The sequence below is a fragment of the Balaenoptera acutorostrata genome, chromosome 6 (genome assembly GCF_949987535.1).
Source record: "Balaenoptera acutorostrata chromosome 6, mBalAcu1.1, whole genome shotgun sequence".
In the NCBI taxonomy this organism is placed as follows: domain Eukaryota; kingdom Metazoa; phylum Chordata; class Mammalia; order Artiodactyla; family Balaenopteridae; genus Balaenoptera; species Balaenoptera acutorostrata.
Genome location: NC_080069.1, coordinates 6,482,556 through 6,495,442, shown reverse-complemented (window position 1 = coordinate 6,495,442; position 12,887 = coordinate 6,482,556). Strand labels below are relative to the sequence as shown.

At 38.2% G+C, this 12,887-nt stretch overlaps 1 long non-coding RNA gene across 1 annotated transcript in view; it reads right to left on the bottom strand.

Annotated features, from left to right (window-relative positions):
- The window catches only part of LOC103020938 (uncharacterized), a 52,564-nt gene extending 43,568 nt beyond the window's left edge, over nucleotides 1-8,996 (bottom strand). Inside the window, exon 1 of the long non-coding RNA XR_451998.2 lies at nucleotides 8,513-8,996. This is a non-coding gene — a long non-coding RNA (uncharacterized LOC103020938). The remainder of the gene's footprint in view (nucleotides 1-8,512) is intronic.
- Between the last annotated feature and the right edge of the window lie 3,891 nt (nucleotides 8,997-12,887).

Below are 12,887 nucleotides of genomic sequence, written 5' to 3'. Positions count from 1 at the left end.
GGCACAGGTTTGATCCCCAGTCAGGGAACTAAGATCCTGCATGCCCCACAGTGTGGGAAAATTTAAAAAAAAAAGTTTCCCATAAAAGATAATAATAACGGAGGAGATTAACCAAGATGGCGGAGTAGAAGGACGTGCACTCACTCCCTCTTGCGAGAGCTCCAGAATCACAACTGGCTGCTGGACAATCATTGACAGGAAGACCCTGGACTTCACCAAGGAGGATACCCCATGTCCAAGGACAGAGGAGAAGCCACAGTGAGACGGTAGGAGCGGCGCAATCAGAGTAAAATCAAATCCCATAACTGCTGGGTGGGTGACTCACAGACTGGCGAACACTTATACCACAGAAGTCCACCCACTGGAGTGAAGGTTCTGAGCCCCACGTCAGGCTTCCCAACCTGGGGGTCCGGCAACGGGAGGAGGAATTCCTAGAGAATCAGACTTTGAAGTCTAGTGGGAATTGATTGCAAGACTGTGACAGGACTGGGGGAAACAGAGACCCCACTCTTGGAGGGCACACACAAAGTAATGTGTGCATCGGGACCCAGGGGAAGGAGCAGTGACCCTGGGGGAGACTGAACCAGACGTACCTGCTGGTGTTGGGGGGTCTCCTGCCGAGGCAAGTGGTGGCTCTGTTTCACCGTGGGGATAAGGACACTGGCAGCAGAGGTCCTGGGAAGTTCTCCTTGGCGTGAGCCCTCCCAGAGTCTGCCATTAACCCCACCAAAGAGCACGGGTAGGCTCCAGTGTTGGGTTGCCTCAGGCAAAACAACCAACAGGGAGGGAACCCAGCCCCACCCATCAACAGTCAAGTGGATTAAGGTTTTACTGAGCTCTGACCGCCACAGCAACAGGGAGGGAACCCAGCCCCACCCATCAACAGTCAAGTGGATTAAGGTTTTACTGAGCTCTGACCGCCACAGCAACAGTCAGCTCTACCCACCACCAGAGCCTCCCATCAAGCCTCTTAGATAGCCTCAACCACCAGAGGGCAGACAACAGAAGCAAGAAAAACTACAATCCTGCAGCCTGTGGTCCAAAAACCACAGTTACAGAAAGACAGAGAAGATGAAAAGGCAGAGGGCTATGTACCAGATGAAGGAACAAGAAAAAACCCCAGAAAAACAACTAAATGAAGTGGAGATAGGCAACCTTCCAGAAAAAGAATTCAGAATAATGATAGTGAAGATGATCCAGGACCTCGGAATAAGAATGGAGGCAAAGATTGAGAAGATGCAAGAAATGATTAACAAAGACCTAGAAGAATTAAAGAACAAACAAACAGAGATGACCAATACAATAACTGAAATGAAAACTACACTAGAAGGAATCAATAGCAGAATAACTGAGGCAGAAGAACGGATAAGTGACCTGGAAGACAGAATGGTGGAATTCACTGCTGCAGAACAGACTAAAGAAAAAAGAATGAAAAGAAATGAAGACAGCCTAAGAGACCTCTGGGACAACATTAAACGCAACAACATTCGCATTATAGGGGTCCCAGAAGGAGAAGAGAGAGAGAAAGGACCAGAGAAAATATTTGAAGAGATTATAGTCGAAAACTTCCCTAACATGGGAAAGGAAATAGCCACCCAAGTCCAGGAAGCGCAGAGAGTCCCATACAGAATAAACCCAAGGAGAAACACGCCGAGACACATAGTAATCAAAGTGGCAAAAATTAAAGACAAAGAAAAATTACTGAAAGCAGCAAGGGAAAAACGACAAATAACATACAAGGGAACTCCCATAAGGTTAACAGCTGATTTCTCAGCAGAAACTCTGCAAGCCAGAAGGGAGTGGCATGATATACTTAAAGTGATGAAAGGGAAGAACCTACAACCAAGATTACTCTACCCGGCAAGGATCTCATTCAGATTCGATGGAGAAATCAAAAGCTTTACAGATAAGCAAAAGCTAAGAGAATTCAGCACCACCAAACCAGCTCTACAACAAATGCTAAAGGAACTTCTCTAAGTGGGAAACACAAGAGAAGAAAAGGACCTACAAAAACAAACCCAAAACAATTAAGAAAATGGTCATAGGAACATACATATCGATAATTACCTTAAACGTGAATGGATTAAATGCCCCAACCAAAAGACATAGACTGGCTGAATGGATACAAAAACAAGACCCATATATATGCTGTCTACAAGAGACCCACTTCAGACCTAGGGACACATACAGACTGAAAGTGAGGGGATGGAAAAAGATATTCCATGCAAATGGAAATCAAAAGAAAGCTGGAGTAGCTATACTCATATCAGATAAAATAGACTTTAAAATAAAGAATGTTACAAGAGACAAGGAAGGACACTACATAATGATCCAGGGATCAATCCAAGAAGAAGATATAACAATTATAAATATATATGCACCCAACATAGGAGCACCTCAATACATAAGGCAACTGCTAACAGCTATAAAAGAGGAAATCGACAGTAACACAATAATAGTGGGGGACTTTAACACCTCACTTACACCAATGGACAGATCATCCAAAATGAAAATAAATAAGGAAACAGAAGCTTTAAATGACACAATAGACCAGATAGATTTAATTGATATATATAGGACATTCCATCCAAAAACGGCAGATTACACGTTCTTCTCAAGTGTGCACGGAACATTCTCCAGGATAGATCACATCTTGGGTCACAAATCAAGCCTCAGTAAATTTAAGAAAATTGAAATCATATCAAGCATCTTTTCTGACCACAACGCTATGAGATTAGAAATGAATTACAGGGAAAAAAACGTAAAAAAGACAAACACATGGAGGCTAAACAATACGTTACTAAATAACCAAGAGATCACTGAAGAAATCAAACAGGAAATAAAAAAATACCTAGAGACAAATGACAATGAAAACACGACGACCCAAAACCTATGGGATGCAGCAAAAGCGGTTCTAAGAGGGAAGTTTATAGCTATACAAGCCTACCTAAAGAAACAAGAAAAATCTCAAGTAAACAATCTAACCTTACACCTAAAGAAACTAGAGAAAGAAGAACAAACAAAACCCAAAGTTAGCAGAAGGAAAGAAATCATAAAGATCAGAGCAGAAATAAATGAAATAGAAACAAAGAAAACAATAGCAAAGATCAATAAAACTAAAAGTTGGTTCTTTGAGAAGTTAAACAAAATTGATAAGCCATTAGCCAGACTCATCAAGAAAAAGAGGGAGAGGACTCAAATCAATAAAATCAGAAACGAAAAAGGAGAAGTTACAACAGACACTGCAGAAATACAAAACATCCTAAGAGACTACTACAAGCAACTTTATGCCAATAAAATGGACAACCTGGAAGAAATGGACAAATTCTTAGAAAGGTATAACCTTCCAAGACTGAATAAGGAAGAAACAGAAAATATCAACAGACCAATCACAAGTAATGAAATTGAAACTGTGATTAAAAATCTTCCAACAAACAAAAGTCCAGGACCAGATGGCTTCACAGGTGAATTCTATCAAACATTTAGAGAAGAGCTAACACCCATCCTTCTCAAACTCTTCCAAAAAATTGCAGAAGAAGGAACACTCCCAAACTCATTCTATGAGGCCACCATCACCCTGATACCAAAACCAGACAAAGACACTACAAAAAAGGAAAATTACAGACCAATATCACTGATGAATATAGATGCAAAAATCCTCAACAAAATACTAGCAAACAGAATCCAACAACACATTAAAAGGATCATACACCACGATCAAGTGGGATTTATCCCAGGGATGCAAGGATTCTTCAATATACGCAAATCAATCAATGTGATACACCATATTAACAAATTGAAGAATAAAAACCATATGATCATCTCAATAGATGCAGAAAAAGCTTTTGACAAAATTCAACACCCATTTATGATAAAAACTCTCCAGAAAGTGGGCAGAGAGGGAACCTACCTCAACATAATAAAGGCCATATATGACAAACCCACAGCAAACATCATTCTCAATGGTGAAAAACTGAAAGCATTTCCTCTAAGATCAGGAACGAGACAAGGATGTCCACTCTCACCACTATTATTCAACATAGTTCTGGAAGTCCTAGCCACGGCAATCAGAGAAGAAAAAGAAATAAAAGGAATACAAATTGGAAAAGAAGAAGTAAAACTGTCACTGTTTGCGGATGACATGATACTATACATAGAGAATCCTAAAACTGCCACCAGAAAACTGCTAGAGCTAATTAATGAATATGGTAAAGTTGCAGGTTACAAAATTAATGCACAGAAATCTCTTGCATTCCTATACACTAATGATGAAAAATCTGAAAGAGAAATTATGGAAACACTCCCATTTACCATTGCAACAAAAAGAATAAAATACCTAGGAATAAACCTACCTAGGGAGACAAAAGACCTGTATGCAGAAAACTATAAGACACTGATGAAAGAAATTAAAGATGATACCAACAGATGGAGAGATATACCATGTTCTTGGATTGGAAGAATCAACATTGTGAAAATGAGTATACTACCCAAAGCAATCTACAGATTCAATGCAATCCCTATCAAATTACCAATGGCATTTTTTACGGAGCTAGAACAAATCATCTTAAAATTTGTATGGAGACACAAAAGACCCCGAATAGCCAAAGCAGTCTTGAGGCAAAAAAATGGAGCTGGAGGAATCAGACTCCCTGACTTCAGACTATACTACAAAGCTACAGTAATCAAGACAATATGGTACTGGCACAAAAACAGAAACATAGATCAATGGAACAAGATAGAAAGCCCAGAGATTAACCCACGCACCTATGGTCAACTAATCTATGACAAAGGAGGCAAAGATATACAATGGAGAAAAGACAGTCTCTTCAATAAGTGGTGCTGGGAAAACTGGACAGCCACATGTAAAAGAATGAAATTAGAATACTCCCTAACACCATACACAAAAATAAACTCAAAATGGATTAGAGACCTAAATATAAGACTGGACACTATAAAACTCTTAGAGGAAAACATAGGAAGAACACTCTTTGACATAAATCACAGCAAGATCTTTTTCGATCCACCTCCTAGAGTAATGGAAATAAAAACAAAAATAAACAAGTGGGACCTAATGAAACTTCAAAGCTTTTGCACAGCAAAGGAAACCATAAACAAGACGAAAAGACAACCCTCAGAATGGGAGAAAATATTTGCAAATGAATCAACGGACAAAGGATTAATCTCCAAAATATATAAACAGCTCATTCAGCTCAATATCAAAGAAACAAACACCCCAATCCAAAAATGGGCAGAAGACCTAAATAGACATTTCTCCAAAGAAGACATACAGACGGCCACGAAGCACATGAAAAGATGCTCAACATCACTAATTATTAGAGAAATGCAAATCAAAACTACAATGAGGTATCACCTCACTCCTGTTAGAATGGGCATCATCAGAAAATCTACAAACAACAAATGCTGGAGAGGGTGTGGAGAAAAGGGAACCCTCTTGCACTGTTGGTGGGAATGTAAATTGATACAGCCACTATGGAGAACAATATGGAGGTTCCTTAAAAAACTAAAAATAGAATTACCATATGACCCAGCAATCCCACTACTGGGCATATACCCAGAGAAAACCGTAATTCAAAAAGACACGTGCACCCGAATGTTCATTGCAGCACTATTTACAATAGCCAGGTCATGGAAGCAACCTAAATGCCCATCAACAGACGAATGGATAAAGAAGTTGTGGTACATATATACGATGGAATATTATTCAGCCATAAAAAGGAACGAAATTGAGTCATTTGTTGAGAAGTGGATGGATCTAGAGACTGTCATACAGAGTGAAGTAAGTCAGAAAGAGAAAAACAAATATCATATGTTAATGCATGTATGTGGAACGTAGAAAAATGGTACAGATGAGCCAGTTTGCAGGGCAGAAGTTGAGACACAGATGTAGAGAATGGACATATGGACACCAAGGGGGGAAAACTGCGATGAGGTGGGGATGGTGATGTGCTGAATTGGGCGATTGGGATTGACATGTATACACTGATGTGTATAAAACTGATGCCTAATAAGAACCTGCAGTATAAAAAAACAAACAAAACAACTAATACTAAACTTTCATTGGGTTATTTGTATGGAAATATGTTAATATAAATGTTTCAGACATTACATGAAATTTCTAAAAATCTTATATTTGTATTTGTATGGAAATATGTATGGAAATATGTTAATATAAATGTTTCAGACAGTACATGAAATTTCTAAAAATCTTATATTTGTATTTGTATGGAAATATGTATGGAAATATGTTAATATAAATGTTTCAGACATTACATGAAATTTCTAAAAATCTTATATTTGTATTTGTATGGAAATATGTATGGAAATATGTTAATATAAATGTTTCAGACAGTACATGAAATTTCTAAAAATCTTATATTTGTATTTGTATGGAAATATGTATGGAAATATGTTAATATAAATGTTTCAGACATTACATGAAATTTCTAAAAATCTTATATTTGTATTTGTATGGAAATATGTATGGAAATATGTTAATATAAATGTTTCAGACATTACATGAAATTTCTAAAAATCTTATATTTGTATTTGTATGGAAATATGTATGGAAATATGTTAATATAAATGTTTCAGACATTACATGAAATTTCTAAAAATCTTATATTTGTATTTGTATGGAAATATGTATGGAAATATGTTAATATAAATGTTTCAGACATTACAGGAAACGTCTAAAAATCTTATATGTTCTGGTATAATGTTATAAGTAATAATCCTAGTTATTACTTTAAAATGTATATCTCAGAAATAACTAATTTTCTTGTCAACTGCATTATTATGAACTTTCATCAAATCTTTAACCATGGTCATTTTTAAGTCTTTTGTCATTTACAGACAGTTCTGGGTGTACTCTGATGATTTTGCAAATATGTTCCTATAAAAGAGTTTCATCTTCAAGAAATTCATGGAAAAGACTCTGACAAGTACAGGTTTCTGGTAACTGACTGTACTGCTGAACTGAATGAATAAGCATTTTCAGAACTCTAATGAAAAACTGATGAACTCATAAAAGTGCTAACAAAAGATCAAGATGAAAAAAAAGAAATTAATTACATGGGACTGAGTGAACTGATGAGGATGAGTATAATTTTTGTGACTTTCTGTCTGAATTAAAAAAAAAAAAATCCCACAAGGACTCAGAGGAAAAGAATATACAAATCAATTTTCACTGCAAAGTAAAGGAGCTGTTACAGTGGAAAAAAAAAAAAAAAAAAAGATAATAATAACATAGAAAGTTAATGCAGATGAATAAATGCTAAATATTAAAAGCTCTTAATGCATATTTACTAATGAACTGAATAACTACATTTATATAGCACTAACTGTGCCAGGCACTATTCTATTTACTTGTCATATGTTACCTCGTTTAATCCTTACAATGGCTCAATGAACTAAGTATTATTTTTATACCTGTTTTACAGATGAGGACACAGAACAGTTAAGTAACTTGCTGCGGGTTCCTAGCTAATCCAATAAGCCTGGCTCTAGAGTCTGTGCTCTTAATAATTGTTATAACACCTCTTTGGATCAGTTTTTCAACAAAGGTAATGGAAGTTCTCCAGTTAATGTAATTTAAAGATTAAATATGCAATCAGTTGGGATCATTGAAATAATCCTCCACCTCTACTAAATTTTAGATCAAGGTGTTACAATTTCATCCTCACATATTAAAGCCTATAAACCTGGAATAGAGGACCCCTCCTTCAAAAAGTAGATATATTTAGACAACTCTCCCCAAGGTAATTGTGCATTCCCTATCCCGTAACCAAGTATGTATGCTTCCTCCAATATTACTTTTGTCAAGATATGACCTGGGAAGGTTTTGCTTGGGGTGCAAAGGTAGTGTCTGTTGATGGACACTTAGCTTGCTTCCAGGTCTTGGCAATTGTAAATAGTGCTGCTAGGAACAATGGGGTGCATGTATCTTTTTGAATTAGTGTTTTGGGGTTTTTTTGAAAAAAGAAAATGAATGAGTGTGTTTTGAAAGGTGGACTGAACAGCCTTGAAGGATACAGTGACTACTGAAAAGATCTGCAGACACACTAGACCTAGTGGACCCTGTCACAAACTATAACTTCCGCCCTCAGTTCCTGCGTTCACTGCTTCCACTGAAGCCGCTCAGAGCAACTGGAGCAAAATGATGTTTACATTTTACCAGTGTTTTATTTTCAATTAAACATCTCAGCTGCTATTTACATAGTTAAATGGCATGGCATTTATTCCATGCAATTTGATGTTATTTCTTTGTAAATATTTCTCCAACGGGGGACCTAAGTTCAAATTAGTTGTGAAAATGTCACCAAAAGTAAAACAAACTCTAATTTAACCTTGATCACAAATTACTGTTAAACTAAAGCTGAAAACCTGTAAAAATTATAAATGGAAGGCCAAAGGAATTAACTGAGATGCACATGGCTCAGAAAGCAACTTGTTTTTGCACTGCCTGGGCCTTTGAGGACTTAGGTCGACTTACTTCAACTAAGGGCACGTTCCAGTGGAGAGGGAAGGTTCAGAGGGCTCAGAGCAGTGATGCGGTGAAGTCAGCTTCTGCCTGCAGGTCCATCCTGGAATAAGTCACCACCGGAATGCTTCACGTTTCTCACTAACACTTGCTGTTACCCGACCAGCGCCTCTGTCCAAGATCATTCATCATGGCTGGAAATCTCCACTCTATCTGCGTCTGAAACTCCCAGCGCCAGGCAGGTCAGCATGAAATTCAGAATGGGAACAGAAATGTAAGAGGGTCTGCCAAGCTCTCTTTGCGCTGCTACCCCAGAACCTTCTCTTCCTGTCCTCTCTTTAATGCAGAGAGAAGCCTAAGGAAACAGGCAATGTTTCAGACTTGCTTTTTAACATTTACTGGTTGATTTCTTCCAGTTTTCTAGATTCTGACATAGAAATCTGAATATAGCAATATAGGCTTCGGGGTGGGACTTGCCTTATATGCTATGCACGCAGTGTAAAAGCTAATCATCACAACTATATAATGTGACTTGAGAGATTCCAATCATGCCATTAGCCAACCCCCCCCAAGAAAAAAAAATTCCATTGGCTTGGCAGATACCAGAGACGAGGGTGGGGTTAGCGTTTTCTTTTAAACTCCCAGCAGCTGTAGAGGAAGAAACCATCATACTGGGGCCAGCCATTCCCAATTCCGTGTGGATTCCTTTATTAGATTACTTTCCTCTGAGAATGCTAAATGAAATAAATGTATAAGACTTTGACAGGGAAAGGGGAGAGATCATTTTTGGGCAGGGGTGACATGACGTCAAAGAAATTCAAAAATTTACCAATTTTGCCAATTTACCAAAGTTGCCTTGGTTTGGAGAAATAATCCTTCCCTCTCTATTTCATCAGCAAACTCAAAAGCCTTCAGCAGTTAGGCAGGTAATGTAAATTACACAAAATCAACTGTGTCAAGCAGTGGAGGGTGCCTCTGATGATCGAAGAAGCACCAAGCTCATCACAAGAATTGCAAATCCAAAAAGAAAATTAGGAAACAACGTGGCCGGCCAATTAAGATTAGCTATAGGCAGCTGCTAGTTTTTGATCTGTAATGTAGCCCAACCTGAATGAAGTTCTTATGCCAGAAGGATATCATTCAGGAATTAAATTAAAACGCCATTCAGTACCTCGTGAATGCTTGTTAAATCAAGAGGACCTAGAGAGAGTCAAATCAAGAGGACCTAGAGAGACTCCAATCAAGGGGCAGTCCCAAATCGTGCTCTCCCTGATTTGTGTACATTTTTCCCATGATGATGATGGCCATTAGTGTGATGGCTCAAGGAAGTCTCACGTTATGTGGACTGAATTGGCAGCAACTGCCAGAGATGTCAGGGAAAGGCAGCAGCTTGGACATTTGGGAGCTCAGAGCCAGAAAGCAAAGTGCTTATCAGCGGCATCAAATAAATACCACCCTCAATTCTTTTCTTTTGTTTCCATATCTGAGAAAAGAAGAGCACTTCCAGTGCCTACCTCAGAGTGGTATTATGAATATTAATCATGTAAATGCCTTGCAGGTACTTTGAAGATGAAAAGGACAAGTTAGTATCAAGCCTCAGAGTGGCAGACAAGACATCCATAATTATTAGAGCAAAACAGGAAGGAGGCACCCCTGAGAAACTTGGAAGCAAGACAGCAATGTATTTGTTTCTGGGCAAACCTTTTAATAACAAAAGCCTCTGAACTCCTCTTCACATGAAAAGAGGCTCCACTGTGTCTTTAATTAGATCATTCTATTGGAGCACAATATAGTGATAAAGAAGATTTAATAAAGCATTTTGTCTTTTTATTACTGTGATTTGATGCAACATATCTCCTCATCCAGGCAAGATGTTTAACTTCAAAAGAAGTTCTGTCCACCCTCCCCTCTGGCCAATAAATAACTCCAAGGGGGAAAAAGCACAATATATCTGGAGCATCCCATGATGCTGAGTGATGAAAAGATTCATCATTTTTTTCTACTGTGGGTAGAAAAGACATGGGTCTTTAGTCCTTTAATTTTCTTCCATAACTAGTAGAATGTGTAAGACTTTAAACCTTACTAGTTATTGATTAAAACACATGGTAATTTCGGAAAAAGAAATCTAATTTGTCAACAACCATGGTAAAACTTCCCTATTTAAATGATCTTGGATATGTCCATTAGACTGGCTATTTTAGGAATAAACAAAATCAAGTCATAAAATGGTGGGCGTAGAATCCTCTGTACTATGACAAACTTATTCTAAACATCGTTTTTATACATAGATCTATAATTAGGTTCAATTCTTGAATTTAAAATTATGGCCAGGCTAAGACTGAAAACATAAACATAATGTATAAGGGGTTAAGGAATTGACTTTTGGAATTAGTTTGCCTTTTTTTTTTTTTAAGTCATCTTAATTATATTAGTATAGATGATCAGATTAGCCAGACAGCCATCCTGAGTCTATACATAAGAAAACTGTATTAACACAACATTGTAAATCAGCTACACTTCAATAAAAAAGAAAGAAAACTTTAGACAAAACCATATAAACTGATAGACATTGATTGAGCAGCCTGGATAAAAATGAGAAGGAAAAGAAGGACAAACAACAGAGGGGAAACTAAAAAAATATCAGCAAAGACAGGAGGGAGAGGAAGCAATCCAGTCAATCAATTGTCTTAACTACACTACGTCTCAAAGCCACTTGGACTTCTTTGCACAAAAGTTTGGCTGTATTAATGAATCAACTGAATCTCTTGGAAGTAGGCTTAAATCCTCAGGTGAACAAACAGAGAGGAAAAAGAAACTGAAACATCTCAGGTGAGTCTGCAGGCCACAATAGTTAAGCAACGTAAAAATTTCTAAGTGGCTTCCTAGAACCTAATTTTTTGCATGACGCAAACAGATAAAAACAGACATTCCCAACAATTCTCTTCTATAAGAAAACTACTGGGGACTTCCCTGACGGTCCAGCGGTTAAGACTCCGTGCTTCCCATGGAGGGGGCACAGGTTTGATCCCTGGTTGGGGAACTAGGATCCCACATGCCATGCGGAGAGGCCAAAAAATTAAATAAATGAATATAAGAAAACCACTTGTTTCCATATCTCCCAACTAGAGTTCCTAACTACTACCCTCATACCTGAATTCAAACTACCTTCACCATTAACAGGGGCTCCTGTTTTCTTATTTGTAAAAATGGAAATAACAAGACCTACTACATGTGGTTGTAATGAGGATTCAATGAGAAAATACACATAAAGATCTTGGAAAGTAGCAGGTTCACACACTTACACCCACCCACACTCACTCACATGCACACATACTCTGATTCACAACCCCACTCGTGTCCTCTGAGCTAGGCTGCTGTACCAGCAGCATCTGAATACTCGTCTATATATTCTCCTGTCAGTTTTTCTGCAGTGATATGTATTCAGGATTACATCTAATAAACTGTACATGTCCAGGTGAAAATTTGTTTCCTCCCCTGCTCTACAAAAATTTCCCAAATGCAATTATCTATTTATTTGGGGGAGTTTTGTCCGTATCTCTAGAAGCAGGTAGACACAGTTGTAAACTGCAGATTTCTAGAGAAAAAGCACATGACACTGAAGGACAGGGCCTGAATGGTCCTGCTTCTTGCAACTCAAAGGAGACGGGTCCCCCAACAAACCTACCCACTGATGCGGGACAGCTCCTAGGAGTCGATCCCACCTGCAAGTGATCAGGAAGGGTCCTGCTGATGGGCAAGGTGTGACAGCTAACTGCAGGCTCCGGCCACGGCACAGCCAGCGAGTGCACTGCTGAGAACAAGGACAGCTCGGACAAAACTAGAATTCAAAAAGATACATGCACCCCAGTGTTCATTGCAGCACTATTTACAATAGCCAAGACATGGAAGCAACCTAAGTGTCCATCAACATGGGTAAAGAAGGTGTGGTACATATATACAATGGAATATTACTCAGCTGCAAAAAAAGAATGAAATGATGCCAGTTGCAGCAACATGGATGGACCTAGAGATTATCATACTAAGTAAGTCAGAAAGAGAAAGACAAACACCATATGATATCACTTATGTGTGGAATCTAAAATATGACTCAAATGAAATTATCTACGAAGCAGAACAGACTCACAGACATAGAGAACAGACTTGTGGTTGCCAAGGGGGAGGGGTTTGGGGAAGGGGTAGACAGGAAGGCTGGGGTTATTAGACGTAAGCTTTTATATAGGATGGATAAACAACAAGGCCCTACCGTTTAGCACAACTATATTCAATATTCCATGATAAACCACAATGGGAAAGAATATGTAAAAAAAAGAATGTATGTATATGTAAAACTGAATCACTTTTCTGTACAGCAGTAATTAACACAACA